Genomic DNA, 19048 nt, shown 5'->3' with positions numbered 1-19048 from the left:
CACATATGTCCTTCCTCCTCAAAATGGGAGAGGAAATGTAGTTTATATACTTGTCAATTAGGGCTGATAGACTGATTTTTTTGACCTTAGGCCGACATAGCAACCTTATTTTCCAATTTGCAAACTTAAAGACCCGAAACCCCATAAGAGACCGGGCCCAAAATAGGGCCAGGGACCAAGGCGCTGGGCGCCATGGTCCCACCTCCAGGGACAGCAGGGTGCAAGGAGGATCAGGCCAGGGTGCTGAAAAATGCAGTTTTTGATGTCATAAACAGGTTTCAGGGTCTCCATTCAGGTTCCGTGTTGCATCGCCATCGTGAAGACCCAAATGCAGTCGAAATTGCAAGTGTCGCAATTTTAGGACGTTACACTAACTGATCCAATTCCTCTTCCATAATTTACATCCAGCATTCATCCTTACAAGCTTTAATAATGAATGCTCATACAGTTAAATAAATTAAGCATACCTCATCAGCTGCCAACCTTCTTCTTGTCCAATAATCTGATCTTCTGAATGATTTAGCCTTACATACCTAGGAGTCTTCTGACTTTTTGTTCCTCTTTGTTGATCTTCAATTACTGTTGAATTTTATGATACTGCCGGAGTAATTGGTTTTGCATTTTGTTCCAGTATAGTTGTTGTTGGTTCAGTTAAGACCATTTCCACTACCGGTTCTTGCTCATAAATTTTGATTTGACTTCTATTTTGCTCATCCACCTTGACATTAATGCTCTCCACAATTCTCTGCAATCTCTTGTTATAACATCTATATGCTTTGCTTTTATTAGACCAAGAAATATTCCTTCATTACATCTATGATCAAACTTGTCAATGAAATCATCTCTCTTGATATAACATTTACTACCAAAGATTCTGAAATACTTAACTGCAGATGTATTACCAAACTATAATTCGTAAAGTGACTTATCGGTAAACTGACTAGATCCAAGATCCAACAAATCTTTGTTGGTTAACCTTCAAACTAACTTCTAAAGATCTGAAAAAGGATTTCAGACCACTGCCAGGGGCAATGCAAGATTTGTCCTCAATTTGCCTCCCCCTAAGGCAAATGCCTTAGTTACCAAATGAGTTTCCTACCGGTGTAGGAACATTCTGCTCTGTCGATTGAGTAACCGAGGTATATCCTTCAACCAAATGAACATTTAGGGTAATTGATTTTATCGGTTGAGCCTAAGACTTCATAACTCACTTCTTCTCATGCTCCTTCCTAATGTCATCAACCTTCTGCACTCCCTTCTCATTAGATTTATCACTTCTTGTTGGTAGGTTCTTGCTTTTGCAAAATTTAGCAATATGTCCTACTTTGTTGCATGCATAACAAGTGACATTGTTCTTCTAAATTTCTTTACTGTAACCTTGACCATTCCTTGACCTGCATTGATTAGCTATATGTCCAAACTTTCCACATGCATGACATTTCACATTCATTCTACAATCTTCTGTCCTCTGACCATACTTCTTACAATTGAACATTGACCGGGAACTGTATTATTATTTTGATTAGCTCTATTTCTATAATTTCTTGCCATATGACCAAATTTATTGCAAACAAAGCATCTATCATTGAATTTATATGCATCGGGTTGCCTTATCGGTGACCTCTGATTCCGGTTGACTTTCTGACCGAATGTGTTATCTTGATTTGCAGTACCAGAGCTTTCTCCATGCTCAAATCCAAGACCTCTAGTGTCTCCAATGTCCCTTTGATCCTTCAATAATTCATCAAGCTTAGAAGAACTAACCTTGAACTTATCTTGGTATTCATTTGCAGCATCCATATCTCCTCTTAGAACTATTACCATTCTTTCCAATTCTTGCTCATTGTTCTGTGATTGCACCAATTCAGTTCTCAACACATCATTCTCATGTGCCAACCTAATGCATTCCTCAGATCTATCTTTCAGAGATATAGAAAGATTTTCTTCATTCTTCTTCTGGTCTTCAATCTCCTTGGACATCTTCATAGTTAGGTCTTGCATTTCATTCTTCATGACAATATTCTCCTGACTCAGTTTCTGACATTGTTCCTTAAGGGCATCCTTCTCTTCATCATCCTGATTTTATAAACGTTCCTTCCTTTTAGCTTGGGCAGATGACAACCTATCCTACAGAGTAAAAATAAATTCCTTCATAGATCTCAACTCATCTTGCATCTTCATGTTCCTCAATCTTTCAGCATCATAGCCTTCAAGTGCTACTTGAAGTTCCTTCCTTAAACTTATCTCCATAGATTCTGGATACATGATCTTCCTCAAGCTGTTAGACTTACTCCGAGGAACCAGGCTCTTATACCAATTTTTGGGATCTAAGAACACTTAGAGGGGGGATGAATCAATGTTCTACCAGAATGGAGAAATTTAACCTTATTAATACAACAACTCAGCAACTGGTAAACATAAAAGCATATAACAATAAGAAACAATGCAACCACAAAGATGAACACCATAACACCACAGATTTATATGCGGAAAACCTCAAAGAGGAAAAACCATGGCGGGATTGGAGACCCACAATTTCTATCCACTGATCAGATGAATAAATATTACAATAAGGGACCTGCACATGCAAGAAGGCCAACAACCTAGAGCACACTGCTCATCACAAAAGGAGTCTCACTGACTACAAAAAACATCAGACAACAATCCAAAATGAAGATTGAACTGCAAGTATAGCATCTCCCATGCTTGAGTACAGTTCCGGTTAAGCTCAATACCAAAGGCCTTAAACCTCTTTCACCAACCCAATACGATCACCTATCATCAACCAAATCCTCTGCATGAATGATTACAAAAATTTTCGCATGCATACCATCCATGATCTCATAAGACATCTTACATCATATTTATACCAACCCGGGACCTAAACAATTAGGTCGGCCACCTAAAAGATAATACAATAAATTCATAACTGAAACCTGAAATCTAATGATCAACCAAGTCAACCTAAGAATGAAACAACATAATCGAATCAATGAATCCAACCGGTAACGCATCGGGAGCATCAACCCACACGTTACATAAACCGGTCCAAAACCTAGCAAAATAACACCTGACCCAAATAGGTCGCTATAAGCCAAATGAAACACAATGAACAACTAGAACACGAACATGATAACCTTCTAGAAACCATAGCAACACCACTTATCAGATTCATCAAAAGATCTTCAACAAAGCTCTGTCGGTGAAACCCTCGCTGGTAACCAAAAGGCTTACTAGAATAAGTGATAGCTTCCAAATCATCAAATCCCTAACCAAATGAATATGATACACATCAGGAGTACATGAATAACCAATCCAAACCAATTCCATAGACCAAAGAATACTAGAGTATACTGGATCAACATGATCTTATCAACCAGAAACCAATCATCCTACCGGGACCAACTAGATACTGATAAACAGCCAAAGCAGTTAGTGTTGACATCAATGACAAACATCATTGCAACACATAATCAATTCCTCCAAATCGCCAACACATTGAAGTGCAATCTTTTGATTGGTTAAGCGATTACTAGGTGCCACCTCAGCTTGATAGATCTTCGGAACTCATCACATGTGTGCAATTGAATGTGGCATATCTCTTGATACTCAACACATGCAAACTCTTGATGTGACAATGACCCCGATCATGTCAACCTTCTAGCTTTGATTAACTCTTTTAAAATCATTGCTTCATCTTGATCACCTGAATTCACAATCTTTCACCCAACTATACTAGCAATGATTTTTGGATTTCCCACGAAGGAAATTTAAGATTGTGAAAATTCTTCTTAAGTACGTGACGTTGACGCTTATCTTTTCCCTTGATGTTGGATTTGGTGTAGACCTTGTCTTGCTTATATTTGATCCTCATCATGCCTTGAAATGCATGTCGCGCTTGGAGTGACTCCTATTTCTCTCTTCGTGATCTCACAACTTGATGATCACTTTCTTCAAACATCTATCTCTCTTAGCCAAATAAGTATAGCTAATCTTTCTTCTTCAACCCATGTCTCTTTCATTTGTTGCTCTTCTTGTAGAGGAGATGTCACATCTTGCTCATCATCATCTTCAATGTTTATGTATGTGTCATTGCCTATTACGTCATTGACTGGCTTGGGTGACGCTACTCTCTCTCTTGTACAACTTGTTGTTTCCACTTATCTATGATGACTCGATTTTTCTCCATCTGGTGCGGTATCGAGATCATGGTGTCTTGTGCATTCAATGATGAGCTCATTGCACTATGATACTAAAGAGAAGTTAGTTGCCTTGATGATATCACTTTCAATCATCACTCTTGCGCATCCTTTGGGTTAGGTGGTGTAAAGATTACTTTGAAATTTCTTCATGTTGATGCATCTGAGGTTCATGTCGCCTACATTGCTCCAATATGATGTGATCTTCAACTTGACAATGATGTTCTTCAAGTCCTCCTTGATAAGTGCCTATCACAAACCTACCATTATGCACCTGTGAGATTTGACTAATTAATCTTCATGCATGATAACATTTTCTTGCAAATAAACAATCGATTTATTAGGCTAAGTTAAAAGCTCAAATCATGACTCGACCTCATATTGAATTAAAACACCCTAATGTAATGAAATGAAGACAAAACCCTCATAATGCAATTAAAACTATCTTTGAATAAGGTTTGGTCTATTTCAAACATGTTGTACAAATAACATCTCTCCATTATGACCGAGTCTATACCCAAATGACTGATCACTTGATCACATCCAAACCTTCAAAAGTTGTCGACTAGCTAGCTTTATGAGATTTAGTTGGATTCTTGAATATCACACTCTCAAAGGGCACAAAATCGTTGTAAATGAAGACACCCAAATCAAATTTAGATAGTCATGGGCAATTTAAATCTTAGATCTGAGCTCTATATCACCCTTTTGAGGATCGAACTCACTATGAAAGTTTGTTGTGGTACAATATTAATGATCAACTCATAGTAAAGTCAAAACATATCTATTTGCCATTTGGTGGAATTGATTATGTGTTGCATTAGTGTTTTGTCATTGATGCCAACACTAGCTATTTGGATGCTTTACCGACGTTGTGGTGCAATATTATTGATCAACTCATAGTGAAGTCACAACATGTATGTTGGCCATTTGGTGGAATTGATTATGTGTTGCATTGATGTTTTGTCACTGACGCCAATACTAGTTGTTTGGATGCTTTACCGGCACCCTTCAGGTCCCGGTAGGTTGAGTGGTTTTTGGTTAACTTGAATCTGGCATGATCCAGTAGGCTCCGGTATAGTTTGGTGATGGAATTGACTTGTTGACGATACTTATACTCATATTTGGTCAGTTGGTTTTGGTTTGGAGATTGGATGCTATCCTCCTTGCTTAGAAGATTGATTTCTGGTTCCAGCAAGGGTTTCACTGGCAGAGATTTTGGTGGAGATCTTTGATGAATTACATAAGTGGTGTTGGTGCAACTTTTGGTGGAGTTTCAGGATGTTGTTGGTGATCCTGTTCGAGAATTCACAATTGGAGATCATTGTTGAAGCGTGTGGACCTATACTGGGTCCCGGTTGATCTAGGTCATGGACCAACTTTAATGTAAGGTGTGGATAGGACCTATTGATGTATTTTTGGGATGTCTTATGTGTTGATATTATTTGTTTGGTCTAAGGCTGATAAGGTTTGTAATTATGTAATCAGTTTATTATTTTGTGGCCGACCTGATTGTTTATGGTCGAGGGTTTTGTATATATAGATGTAAGATCTCATTGTAGATCATCATGGTTGATGTTAGAGGTCATCATCAAGGAATGTAATGTGTGAATAATTTAATATCATTTAGGAAGAGGAGTTGGTCGATCATTTGAGATCAAATTGGGTTTATATAAGAGGATTTAGTCCTCCAATATTGAGCTTAACCGGAACTGTACTCAGGCATAATAGATGATATCTTTTGCAATTCAACACTTCTCTGAATTGTAGTCTGGACTTATATGTAGTCAATGAGGCTCCTTTTGTGATGAGAAGTGCGCTCTAGGTTGTTGGCCTTCCTTCAAGTGCAGGCCCCTCAATTGTAATTCACATACTTACTGCAGAAATATTATCTGACTGTGGGTAGGCTTCCCACCATGGTTTTTCCCTTTACCGGGTTTTCCATGTACAAATCTTGGTGTTATGTCGATGACTTTTATTCTGTGATTATTGTTTATGCTTAATTGGTTTAATTGCTATTCTGGTATTAATATTTTGGGTTCTGGTATTAAAGTTTAAATTGCTAATGGTTATGGTAATCTATGACAACTGATTCACCCCCCCCCCTCTCAGTTGTCTTCTGGTTATTTGAACTATCTAACCAGAGCTTTGGTCCTCTCTACAGAAAGCTTAACTGCTTGAGGAAGATCCTATGTCGACTAACAGTTCAAGTTCATCTAGTTCTTCTAGAGCTATCTTTCGAAGGGATATTCTGAGGCTTGATGAAACAAATTACACAGTATGGAAGATTCGGACGGAGACTCATCTGAGATGTCTTGGCAAGGAGGTTTGGGAGAGCACACAGAATGGTGTCACACCCTATAATTTGGGATCTAGCAATGCTCCTCCGACAAACCAGGACAAGGAGCTTGAGAATAATTGTAGAGAAAGAGAAGCCCTCTTGTGTGCACTATCTGATCAACAAATAATAGGATTAACTAACAAATCATCCAGAAAGGCTATATGGGATAAGTTGGAGACCCTTAATGAAGGTGACCCTATAGTGAAGATTGCAAAACTTGATGGTTATCAGGTGAGATATGAAAACCTGAAGATGGAAGAAGATGAAAGGATTACTGCATTCATGGAAAGGGTAAATGAGATTGTTATGGGAATTCAATGTTGTGGTCGAACTCTGAGCAAAGATGAAATTATTTCTAAAGTCCCGAGAGCCCTACCACCAACTTACAAAATGAAGGCTACTGCTATTAATGAGTTGAGAACAATGGATAATACATTTGTCAACAAAGATATTTTGGTTGGGAAACTATCTGCTTTTGAGCTTGAAGAATTTGGACCTTCTAGAGCAGTGAAGATTGAACCTGCTTTTCATACATCTACATCTACAACTGGTAAGCAAGACTGGAAAGCTTTATATGCAAAGGAATTGTAAGATATGAAGAGAGAAGATGATGAGTTTGAGCAACTTGAAGCACTATTTGCTAGAAGAGTATCAAAAGGACTGGTAGGAAGTGCATATGAAGGAAAAGCACCTTCTAAATGTTTTGCATGTAATAAGATTGGTCATTTTGCATCTAGATGTCCTGAAAGAAATTCAATATTTGAAGAAAGAGTTAAAAAATCATTTAAGCCTAGCCCTAGATATCAGAACAAGTACAAATACAAGAAAAACAAAGACAAAACATGCTACATAGAGGATGAGGAAGGCATTACTGATTCAAATAATGAACCGACAGAAGACTCTGCTAGTGGATCCGGCAATAGGAAGGAATGGGTGTTCCTGGCTATCAAGGAAGATGATCTGGAACTAGAAGAGAATGTACTTGAAGAGAAGGAACTTGCTGCTAAAATTGAAGACAAGGATGAATGGGTAATTGACAGCGGTTGTTCACATCATATGACTAGAGATAAAAGGAAGTTGTTGTCTTTGCAAGAATTTGATGGTGGTCTAGTTAGATTTGGAGATGACAAAGCATTTATGATCAAAGGAAAAGGAACTATATCATTGGATGGGAAGAATAATACTGACAATGTTTATATGTTGAAGGTTTGAGGCATAATCTTTTGAGTGTAGGTCAATTAATAGATAAGGGATTTCAATCACAGTTCAATTATGGGAAATGCAAAATCATTAACAGATATGGCTTGGAGATTGCAACCGGTAAACAGATAAAAGGTAATATATTTCATTTGAACTCCGGTGAGAAGACATGATTGATTACACAGATTGATGAGAGTTGGCTATGGCATAAAAGGTTGTGTCATGTGAATTTTGATTGCATTGTGAAGATCAGTTCAACTAAGGTAGTTAGAGATATACCTAAGATTATGAAGCCCTATAATCCGATATGTAAAGAATGTCAAATGGGTAAATAGGTCAGAACCTCTTTTAGGAGTATACAAGATAAATCAAATGATGGTCTTGATCTTATTCATATTGATTTGTGTGGCCCTGCTAGAGTTAAAAGTTTTCAAGGTGATAGATATTTCATGCTAATTGATGATTATTCCAGAATGATGTGGGTTACTTTTTTGAGAGAAAAATCTGAAGTATTTGAAAAGTTTAAAATCTTTAAGGCTAAAGTGAAAACTGAGACAGGATTGAAGATTAAATGTTTGAGATCAAATCATGGTGGTGAATTCACATCCGGTGAGTTTAATAACTTTTGTGACAAGCATGGTATAAGAAGACAATTTTTTGCTCCCCGGACACCTCAACAGAATGGAGTTGTGGAAAGGAAGAACAAAACTATCTTGGATGTTGCTAGAACAATGATGATGGAAGCTAGTCTACCTCATATCTACTGGAGAGAAGCAGTGAGTTCAACGGTTTATACATTCAACAGAGTACATATCAAAGGAGAAACTAGTAAGACACGTTATAAATTATGGTTTGGTAATACACCTACAGTTAAGTATTTCAGAATTTTTGGGAGTAAATGTTATATCAAAAGAGATGATATTTTTGGGAAATTTGATCCAAGATGTGGTGAAGGCATATATTTCTTGGTTATTCTAATGAAATAAAAGCGTATAGATGTTATAACAAGAGGTTGCAGAGAATGGTGGAGAGTGCTCATGTCAAAGTAGATGAGATGAACAAAAGTCAAATCAGAGTTTATGAGAAGGAACCGACAGTGGAAATGATTATATCTAAACTGGTAGAACCATTACCAAAACAGAGAGTTGAACCAATTACTCTGGCAACATCAGAGAATTCTATAGTAACTGAAGAATAGGGAAGAGGAATAGAAAGTCATAAGACTCCTAGGTATGTGAGATTGAATCATTCAGAAGATCAAATCATTGGGGATAAGAGCAATGGAGTGATGACAACAAGAAGACTGACAACTAATGAGGTATATTTAATTTCACAAGTTGAACTAGTATCAGTAATTGAGGCATGTAAAGATGAATATTGGTTGAAAGCTATGGAAGAAGAATTAGATCAGATTGACAAAAATAACACATGGACCTTGGTTCCCCGACCTAAAAATAAAAATATTACTGGAACTAAATGTGTTTTTAGGAATAATCTGAATGAGGATGGTCACGTTATAAGGAATAAGGCTAGATTGGTTTGTAAAGTATATTCTCGGAAAGAAGTAATTGATTATGGGGAGACTTTTGCACCTGTAGCTAGGATTGAAGTTGTAAGATTATTTCTTGCCTATGTTGCTTATAAAAACTACAAAGTTTATCAGATGGATGTTAAATGTGCATTTTTGAATGGGGATCTTGATGAGGAAGTTTATATTGAGCAACCTAATGGTTTTTCACTATCAGATGATATAGATATGGTTTGCAGGTTAAGGAAAAATTTATCTAGATTGAAACAAGCACCTAGAGCTTGGTATGCAAGGTTGGATAAATATCTTTTGAAGCTTGGTTTTACTAAGGGTAGTGCTAACAGTCTTTATATTATAAGATCATTGATGATGATATACTAATTATTGAAGTATTTATTGATGACAATATTTTTGGAGGTGAAGATAAGTTATCCATAGAATTTTCTAAGAATATAGAGAAAGAATTTGAGATGTCTATGATTGGTGAGATGAAATTTTTCTTAGGTTTGCAAATTACCTATACTGACAAAGGTATTTTCATCTGTCAAACTAAATATGCTAAGGAATTGTTGAAGAAATTTGCTATGTGAGATTCTAAACCAGTAAGTACTCCTATGGTTACAAGTGAGAAATTGACAAGAAAAGATGTTTCTGCACTGGTAAATCCTACAAGATACAAATCTATGATTGGAGGTCTACTTTATTTGACTCACACTAGGCCTGACATTATGAATGTTGTTTGTATTGTTTGAATATTTTAGAGTGATCCTACATAAAATCATGAGATGGAGGTGCAAAGGATTTTTAGATACTTACAAGGTACATAAGAATATGGCTTGTGGTACCCTAAGGATGATGACTTTACTTTATGTGCATATACAGATGCTGATTGGGCTGGAGATGTTGGTGATAGGAAAAGTACTTTCGGTGGAGATTTCTTTCTTGGAAAGAAGTTGGTTTCATGGATCAACAAGAAATAGTCATGTACTTCTTTATCTACTATTGAAGCTGAGTATATTGTTGCTGCTACTAACTGTACACAAGTTTTATGGATGAAGCAAATGTTGAAAGATATAAAGGTGGATTGTGATGCACTAGTAGTTATTCACTGTGATAACTCTGCTGCTATTGATATATCAAAGAATCTAGTATTTCATTCTAAAACAAAGCACATATCTATCAAGTATAACTTTTTGAAGGAGAAGGTGGAAGCAAATGAAGTTAGACTAGTTTATGTGAACACTAAAGAACAAATTGCAAATATTTTCACTAAACCTTTATCCAAGGAATCATTTTGAGTACCCAAGAGACAGATTGGGAGTTTCTTCCCCTCCAGTAGAGACTTGATTGATGTGGTTTGGCATTAGTCTGGTATGCACTATCAAAGATACTATCCATTCCAGTGCTAATGTGGGTTGCTACTGCTCAGGGGGAGTAGTTAGCTTTGTGATTCAGTGGTTTATGTTTTTGCTTTGATATTTCTGTCAGATTTCTGGCACTGGTGTCAAAGGGGGAGTGATATTGATGTGAAAAAGAAAAAGTAAAAGGGGGAGATGTTGATATTCAAATCTATTTGTGGGAGTTTGTTGGTTGTCTTCCATTGGGGGAGACTTGTTTGACATTTCCTGGTACTTAGATGTTTTCACATCTAGTCTTGTCATCAATGCCAAAGGGGGAGATTGTTGGCCATTTGGTGGAATTGATTATGTGTTGCATTGATGTTTTGTCATTGATGCAAACACTATTTGTTTGGATGCTTTACCGGCACCCTTCTAGTCCCTGTAGGTTGAGTGGTTTTTGGTTAACTTGGATCCGGCATGATCCAGTAGGCTCTGGTATAGTTTGGTGATGGAATTGACTTATTCATGATACTTATACTCATATTTGGTCAGCTAGTTTTGGTATGGAGATCAGATGCTATCCTGCTTGCTTAGAAGATTGATTTCTAGTTCTGGCAAGGGTTTCACCCGCAGAGCTTTTGGTGGAGATCTTTGATGAATTGCATAAGTGGTGTTGGTGTAGCTTCTGGTGGAGTTTCAAGATGTTGTTGGTGATCGTGTTTGAGACTTGGCAGTTGGAGATCATTGTTGTAGCGTGTGGACCTATATAGTTGGGTCTCGGTTGATCTAGGTTATGGACCAACTTTAATGTAACGTGTGGATAGGACCTATTAATATATTTCCGAGATGTCTTATATGTTGATATTATTTGTTTGGTCTAAGGTCAACATGGTTTGTAATTATGTAATCAATTTATTATCTGGTGGCTGACCTGATTGTTTATGGTCGGGGGTTTTGTATATATAGATGTAAGATCTCATTGTAGATCATCATGGTTAATGTTAGAGGTCATGGTCAAGGAATGTAATGTGTGAATAATGTAGTATCATTTTGGCAGAGGAGTTGGTCGATCATTGGAGATCGAATTGGGTTTATGTAAGAGGATTTAGTCCTCCGGTATTGAGCTTAACCGGAACTGTACTCAGGCGTAGGAGATGCTATCTTTTGCAGTTAAACACTTCTCCGAATTGTAGTTTGGATTTATATTTAGTCACTGGGGCTCATTTTGTGATGAGCAGTGTGCTCTAGGTTGTTGGCCTTCCTGCAAGTGCAGGCCCCTCAATTGTAATTCACATACTTACTGCAAAAGTATTATCTGACTATGGGTAGGCTTCCCACCATGGTTTTTCCCTTTACCGGGTTTTCCACGTACAAATCTTGGTGTTAGGTGGATGACTTTTATTCTATGATTATAGTTTATGCTTAATTGGTTTAACTGCTACTTCGATACTAATGTTTTGGGTTCCGATATTAAATTTTAAATTGCTAATGGTTCTAGTAATCCGTGACAACTGATTCACCCCCCACCCCCCTCTTAGTTGTCTTCTAGTTATTTGAACTATCTAACACATGTCAACAATGTAATTTCAAGGTATCCAAGGCCAAAGTCATTGTCAGAAAGTGATGGCATATTGATCACTATTCTAAAATAGTAGTTGCACCTACAATTTGGGCTCAAATTACCAACCTCAAAGTTGCAATGCCATTATACATGATCAAAAGTTGATCAAAACCCGAATCATTGATATCTCTAATTTATTCGTTGAAATTTGAAGACTTTGATCGATGAGTGTTTGAGATTGACTTGTTGATGTAGATAGTGAAATTGCTTCAAAAATAGGATCGTTGGTGGTGGATTCGCTAAATGCTCATCAAAATCGCAATCTTAAATAGATGCTCTCTGAAACTTATGCATTTATTGTGTATTCAAAATCGATCAGCTCTATACTTAGAGTGAGAAACATAACCTAAATTGGTGATAAAGTCGCATTACTAACTTCAAAAGTCCATTCGCTATCCACAAGCCACAACTACCAAAGATGCCCCCCTATTCGCTTTCCAAATGGAGAGTGATTATTTGCCTACACACACAGATTAAGATCTGCTTTTGATCCATCAATTATCGTTGATCACAAATGATGAAGATTATAGTAGTCTGAAAGGTGGATTGGTGATTCATCTGTAAGTAATATTGATTTGAATTCGATCAATGAAATAATTGAATTTAAGCTTATAACATTTCTTAAAGTCTGATGCCTTATCGATATTGCTTGTATTAAATAGTTTGCAAAAACGTGACCCCTGCCATTCATTCAACGACATCGCTCATATTGTAGTCGCTATGTATTTGTCATCAGAAGCCCTCATGAGTCATCAATCCTTCACTATTTGATCTTAACAATAAATTGATCACTCTAGGATGACCATAGCACCTCCTACAATTTGTTAACTTATACTCAAACGGATATCAAATTAAATCGATCATATAAAATGATCGATTTTGTTTTTATAATTGCTTGGTCGAAAGGGGGGGTCGATAACTCATCACATGTCATTTGGCCACCATTATTCAATAGCATCATTGATCAAAACAGAGTGGTGATTCGATCAAAGCATCCATTGCATAGGTGAATTTGTTAATGCATTAGTAGCTTATGCAAGATAAGACTCTCCTAACTCATTAATCTCCTCTATTCTGTTATTAGTTTACTCATTCATGCTTTATGTTTATCAGACTATAACATTGATCATAATTATGATATTGATATTGGATAATGATGGATTAGATTGATGACCTGCTTAACTATGTTAAGCGTCAATCTAAATGCTATCGGGCTATTAACCCAATAGCATATTAATGTCGATTCATATCGGCATTAATATGCTATCAGGGTATTAACCCGATAGCATATAATGCTAACAGTTATTGTTATTGTTTACTTTATATTGATCCATTATCATATGCTTTGATACCGATTCATTATCAGGTATGTTTTAGATCTGTTATAATTAACAATGATACTGATTCATTATCGGGTATGTTTATAAGCACTGTTACCATTAACAATGATACCGATTCATTATCGGGTATGTTTATAAGTACTGTTACCATTAACAATGATACCGATTCATTATCGAGAATGTTTATAGCATCAACTAGTTATGGATCGGTTGATGGTTGTAAGAGTCACGACCAAGTGACATCTTGGTCGGACATGCCTAAAAGACATGTCCAATCAAGGTGCCACTTGATCGTGGCCATCTTACTATTTATACATCATTCAAATTAAAGGAGATGACATTGAAATCGATACATGTTCATCCTCCTTACCTGCAGCAAAAGACAGATAACAATATTAGTGTCATAGTCATAATATAAAATAAAAGACACCATCCTACATATAACTTGTCCATTAAATTGGAAATTACAATACTTTTACATGGTATCAGAGCCAAGTTGATCGAACTTTAGGCTATTTAATTGCGTGAAACAAATTTAAGAACAAGTTTATACTACATCACATTTCTTCAAATGGCCAGTGCTATCAGATTCGAAGACAGACTCGGAGGTGGCAATGATTTTTCAGCCTGGAAATTCAGAATTCAAATGATCCTAAAGGAGAACAAAGTGGATTCGTTTGTTCAAACTAAAAATGATCAACCCAAAAATGAACCTGACAAAATAGCACGGATTGAGGGAAATGAAAAGGCAATAAAAATAATAGTTGATGGGGTGAGAAACAATATAATGCCCGTCATAAGAAAACATCAAACAGCCTATAAAATGTTCAAAGCTCTTGAAAGCACATTTGAGATATCAAATGCAAGTTGAACTCTAGTATTAAAATGAGAAATAAATCATATCACCATGAACAAAGGGGAGACAATCAATGCCTACTTTATGTGGATATCAGTTCTAAAAGATGAACTTGCAACTCTGGACTACGAGACCCAAAGCAAAGATTTAACACTCATTTCTTTAGATGGGTTGCCTAGTGGATGGAGCACATTCGTCCAAGGCATCAGTGCAAGGTCCAAATATCCCAAGTTTGAAAGATTAAGGGATGATTGTCTACAAGAAGAATCAAGATTGAACAAGATGGGAATGAAACACAAGAATATAGATGAAGACCTACAAGTTCTAAACACCAATTCCACCAAGCAAAACAAGAAAAGGTAGTTTAGAAAGAGAAAAGGTCGTCAAGGCAAGAATACTTCAAAGAAGGACTTATCTCACATTCAATGTTACAGGTGTGATCAGTTCGGACACTTTGTTGCAAAATGCCCGGAAAGAACCAAGAAACATGCCACATTTGTCAAAGCAGGAAAGACTAAAGGGGAAGATGACTCCGAGAAATACGTATTCTACTCAACACTCACAAGTCAAGCTTCTAACAAAATCAACTCATGGGTGATTGACAGTGGTTCATCTAGGCACATCACTGGGTTTAGAGAAGTACTGGATTCCATGACAGAGGAGAATGATGAGGACGTAACCATCAGAGATGACTCCACACATCCAGTTAGAGGAGTAGGAACCTACACCATCAAATTGAAGACAGGCATAACCTTGCGGCTTGAAGGAGTACTATATGTCCCCGGCATCAAAAGAAATCTAGTCTCTATATCAACACTGGAAGATAACGGATACAAAGTAACATTCATGGACAATAGAGTATTGGCTTGGCCAAGGAACTCCTCCATCAAGAAGGCAAAGACCATTGGACAGAGATGGGGCTATTTGTATGAGTTATGCACGGAACCCAATCTAGCCCTAATCCATGAAGCCACTAGTGCAAATGAAGTTTGGCATAGAAGATTAGGCCATCTGAATTTTAGGGCTTTATCTTCAATGGAAAACCTTGTCACAGGTCTACCCAAGTTAAAGCAAGATCATTCAGGAGCATGCAAAGGATGTGCCCTAGGTAAAAATACCAAAGGTGCATTCCAAAATAGTACTAGGAAAACTAGTAAAATTCTAGAATTAGTTCATTCTGATGTATGCGGACCTATGTCCGTATCCTCTCTAGGGGGATTCTTGTATTATGTAATATTTGATGATGACTACTTTAGGAAGACTTGGATCTACTTTCTGAAAAGTAAAGAATTAGAAGAGATCCTCTCTAGGTTTAAAGAATTTAAATCACTAACTGAAAACCACTCAGGAAACAAAGTTAAAATCCTAAGAACCGACAATGGGGGAGAATACACATCAGATTCATTTAAAGAATTTTGTAGAGATAATGGGATTAAGAGGGAGCTCACTATACCTTATAACCCCCAACAAAATGGGGTAGCGAAAAGGAAAAATAGGACTATAGTTGAAGTTGCCAAGGCCATGATCCTAGATCAAAACCTTAACACAAATCTCTGGGCTGAAGCATCCAGCACTGTTGTATATAAATAGAATAGATGCCCTCACTCCCATCTTGAGGACAAAAATCCTGAGGAAGTATTCACTAAGACTAAGCCTGATATTGGCCACCTTAGGATATTTGGATGTCCTGTCTATATCCATATACCTAAAGAAAAGAGACTAAAACTAGAGCCTTCTGGAAAAAGAGGATTGCTTGTTGGATATAGTGAAACCTCCAAAGCCTACAGAATCTATGTACCTAGTCAAAGAAATATTGAACTAAGTAGGGATGTAATCTTTGAAGAGGACCTAGCTTTCAAAAGAGCTCAGAACTTCATAGAACCTGAAATCTATGCACCTACCTTTAACTTAGATGAAAATCCTGCCCCTAAGTTTCAGAGGGAGAATCTAGATGAAACTGAAAATGAAAATGAACACTCACCTAGAAATCTCAAGAAAAGGCCACTATGGGCCACCAAAATAGTAGAAGAAGCTTAGAGGTTTGTTGCTCCTTCTGGAACCTTCAGAGAAAGCAAAAGACCTAATAAATTTACTAGCTATATTGCTCTTATGAATGATCTATCTAAAAATGAACCTGACAATGTAACAGATGCCCTTAAACATCAAGAATGGAAGGATGCTATGTCTGAAGAGTATCAATCCATAATGAAAAATGATGTATGGGAAATCATTCCTAGGCCAACTAAGAAATCTGTTGTTTCTTCTAAGTGGCTTTTCAAGATCAAACATGCAGCAGATGGCAGCATTGAAAAATCTAAGGCAAGATTTGTGGCTAGAGGATTTTCTCAAAAGGAAGGAATAGACTATGAAGAAACATTTGCTCCTATGGCCAGATATACCTTAGTAAGGTCTGTACTAGCCATTGCAACAACAAAGGGATGGAAGGTACATCAAATGGATGTAAAGACAACTTTTCTTAATGGAGAGATATCTGAAGAAGTATACCTAGAGCAACTTGAAGGGTTTGAGATCCATCATGTAGAATCTCATGTGTGCAAACTTAAGAAAGCTCTATATGGACTCAAACAGTCTCCCAGGGCCTAGTATGAAAGAATTGACACATATCTATCAAAACTAGGCTTCTCTAAAAATGATGCAGATCCTAATCTCTACTACAAACAAAATAAAGGTGATATGCTAATAATGATTTTATATGTTGATGATTTATTAATCATAGGAGAAGATCACCTTATAGATCAATGCAAGAAAGAGCTATCCAAAGAATTTGATATGAAGGACTTGGGATTCCTTCATTATTTCCTAGGGTTGGAAGTATGGCAGAATTCTGATAACATTGTTCTAAACCAAGGCAAGTATACATTAGACATCCTGAAGAGATTTGGAATGCTAAACTATAGACCTATGACCACTCCAATGGAAACCAATCTTCATAAAGTTAAAGAAGCAACAGCTGAATCACCTTCTACTAACCCCACTCTATACAAGCAAATGATTGGGTCTCTTATGTATCTGGTAAATACAAGACCAGATATCTGCTATGCAGTAAATGCCTTAAGTCAGTTTATGTGTGAGCCAAAGGAGATACACCTGGTAGCAGCAAAACACATTATGAGATATTTACAAGGCACCTTAAATCTTGGTCTCAAGTATGAGAAAATTGATCTTAATCTACACGAATTCATAGATTCGGATTGGGCTGGAAGTGTGACTGACCGGAAAAGCACCTCTAGGTACTACTTCAGTTTAGGATCAGCCATGATATCCTGGATCAGCAGAAAGCAGTCTTCTGTAGCACAAAGTTCCACCAAGGCCGAATACATTACAGCCTCCATGGCTACCCGAGAAGTGGTGTGGCTTAGAAAGTTGCTTGTGGGATTTTTTGGTAATCCGATGAAACCTACTATCATCCATTGTGACAATCAAAGTTGCATAAAGCTTTCAGTGAATCCAGTGTTCCATGATAGATCCAAACATATTGAGATCCCATACCATTATGTACAAGACATGGTAGACAAAAATGTGATCAAATTAGAATATGTTAGTACGGGAGATCAGACTACAGATATTATGACCAAACCATTTCCAGAGTGAAGGTTGATCACTTCAGAAAGGGTTTAGGTATGATAGAAAGGTAATCTGCTTTGTAAATAAGATGTTGAAAATGTAAACTTCTTTTGTCATGTTGAGACATTTTGGGTTTTTACCCCCTATGTTCATATCTAAGAGGTGACGGTCTCTCAGATTATGAACACTTGTATGCAGACATCATAAGGTGATGATCTTATGATTCTCAAACCAGTTATCATGTTGGATCTTTGGTATGTCATGGATGTGCCATGATGGTGTTGTGATAAAACATTTGAATAAAATGTTTGTGCACATATCACAACCTAGATAAGATGAGAATTTAGCCATCCTCATATGTTTATCCTCAGTATTGCGTGTTTAGGCAATACTGATATCATGTGTTTAGGTGATATCTTGTCATGATAAAATGATGAATCTTTTATATCACATGGTTGGGTGATACTCTATGTCACATACTTAGAGTAATGTTTTATATTTGTATCCTATGTTCTGATGGTACTACATATCATATGTATAGATGATATATATTCTTGGAGACTGACATTTTTGGAAAAAGAAATGTGATGCAGGTTACTTTATCTTCCAAAAGCTAAGAGGGAGTGTTAATGCATTAGTAGATAAGACTCTCCTAACTCATCAATCTCCTCTATTCTGTTATTAGTTTACTCGTTCATGCTTTATGTTTATCAGACTATAACATTGATCATAATTATGATATTGATATTGGATAATGATGGATTAGATTGACGACCTGCTTAACTATGTTAGGTGTCAATCTAAATGCTATCAGGCTATTAACCCGATAGCATATTAATGTTGATTCATATCGGCATTAATATGCTATCGGGGTATTAACCCGATAGCATATAATGCTAACAGTTATTGTTATTGTTTACTTTATATTGATCCATTATCATATGCTTTGATACCGATTCATTATCGGGTATGTTTTAGATCTGTTACAATTAACAATGATATCGATTCATTATCGGGTATGTTTATAAGCACTGTTAC

Source organism: Cryptomeria japonica, chromosome 8 (assembly GCF_030272615.1).
Source record: "Cryptomeria japonica chromosome 8, Sugi_1.0, whole genome shotgun sequence".
Lineage (NCBI taxonomy): Eukaryota > Viridiplantae > Streptophyta > Pinopsida > Cupressales > Cupressaceae > Cryptomeria > Cryptomeria japonica.
This window is presented reverse-complemented; position numbering follows the sequence as displayed.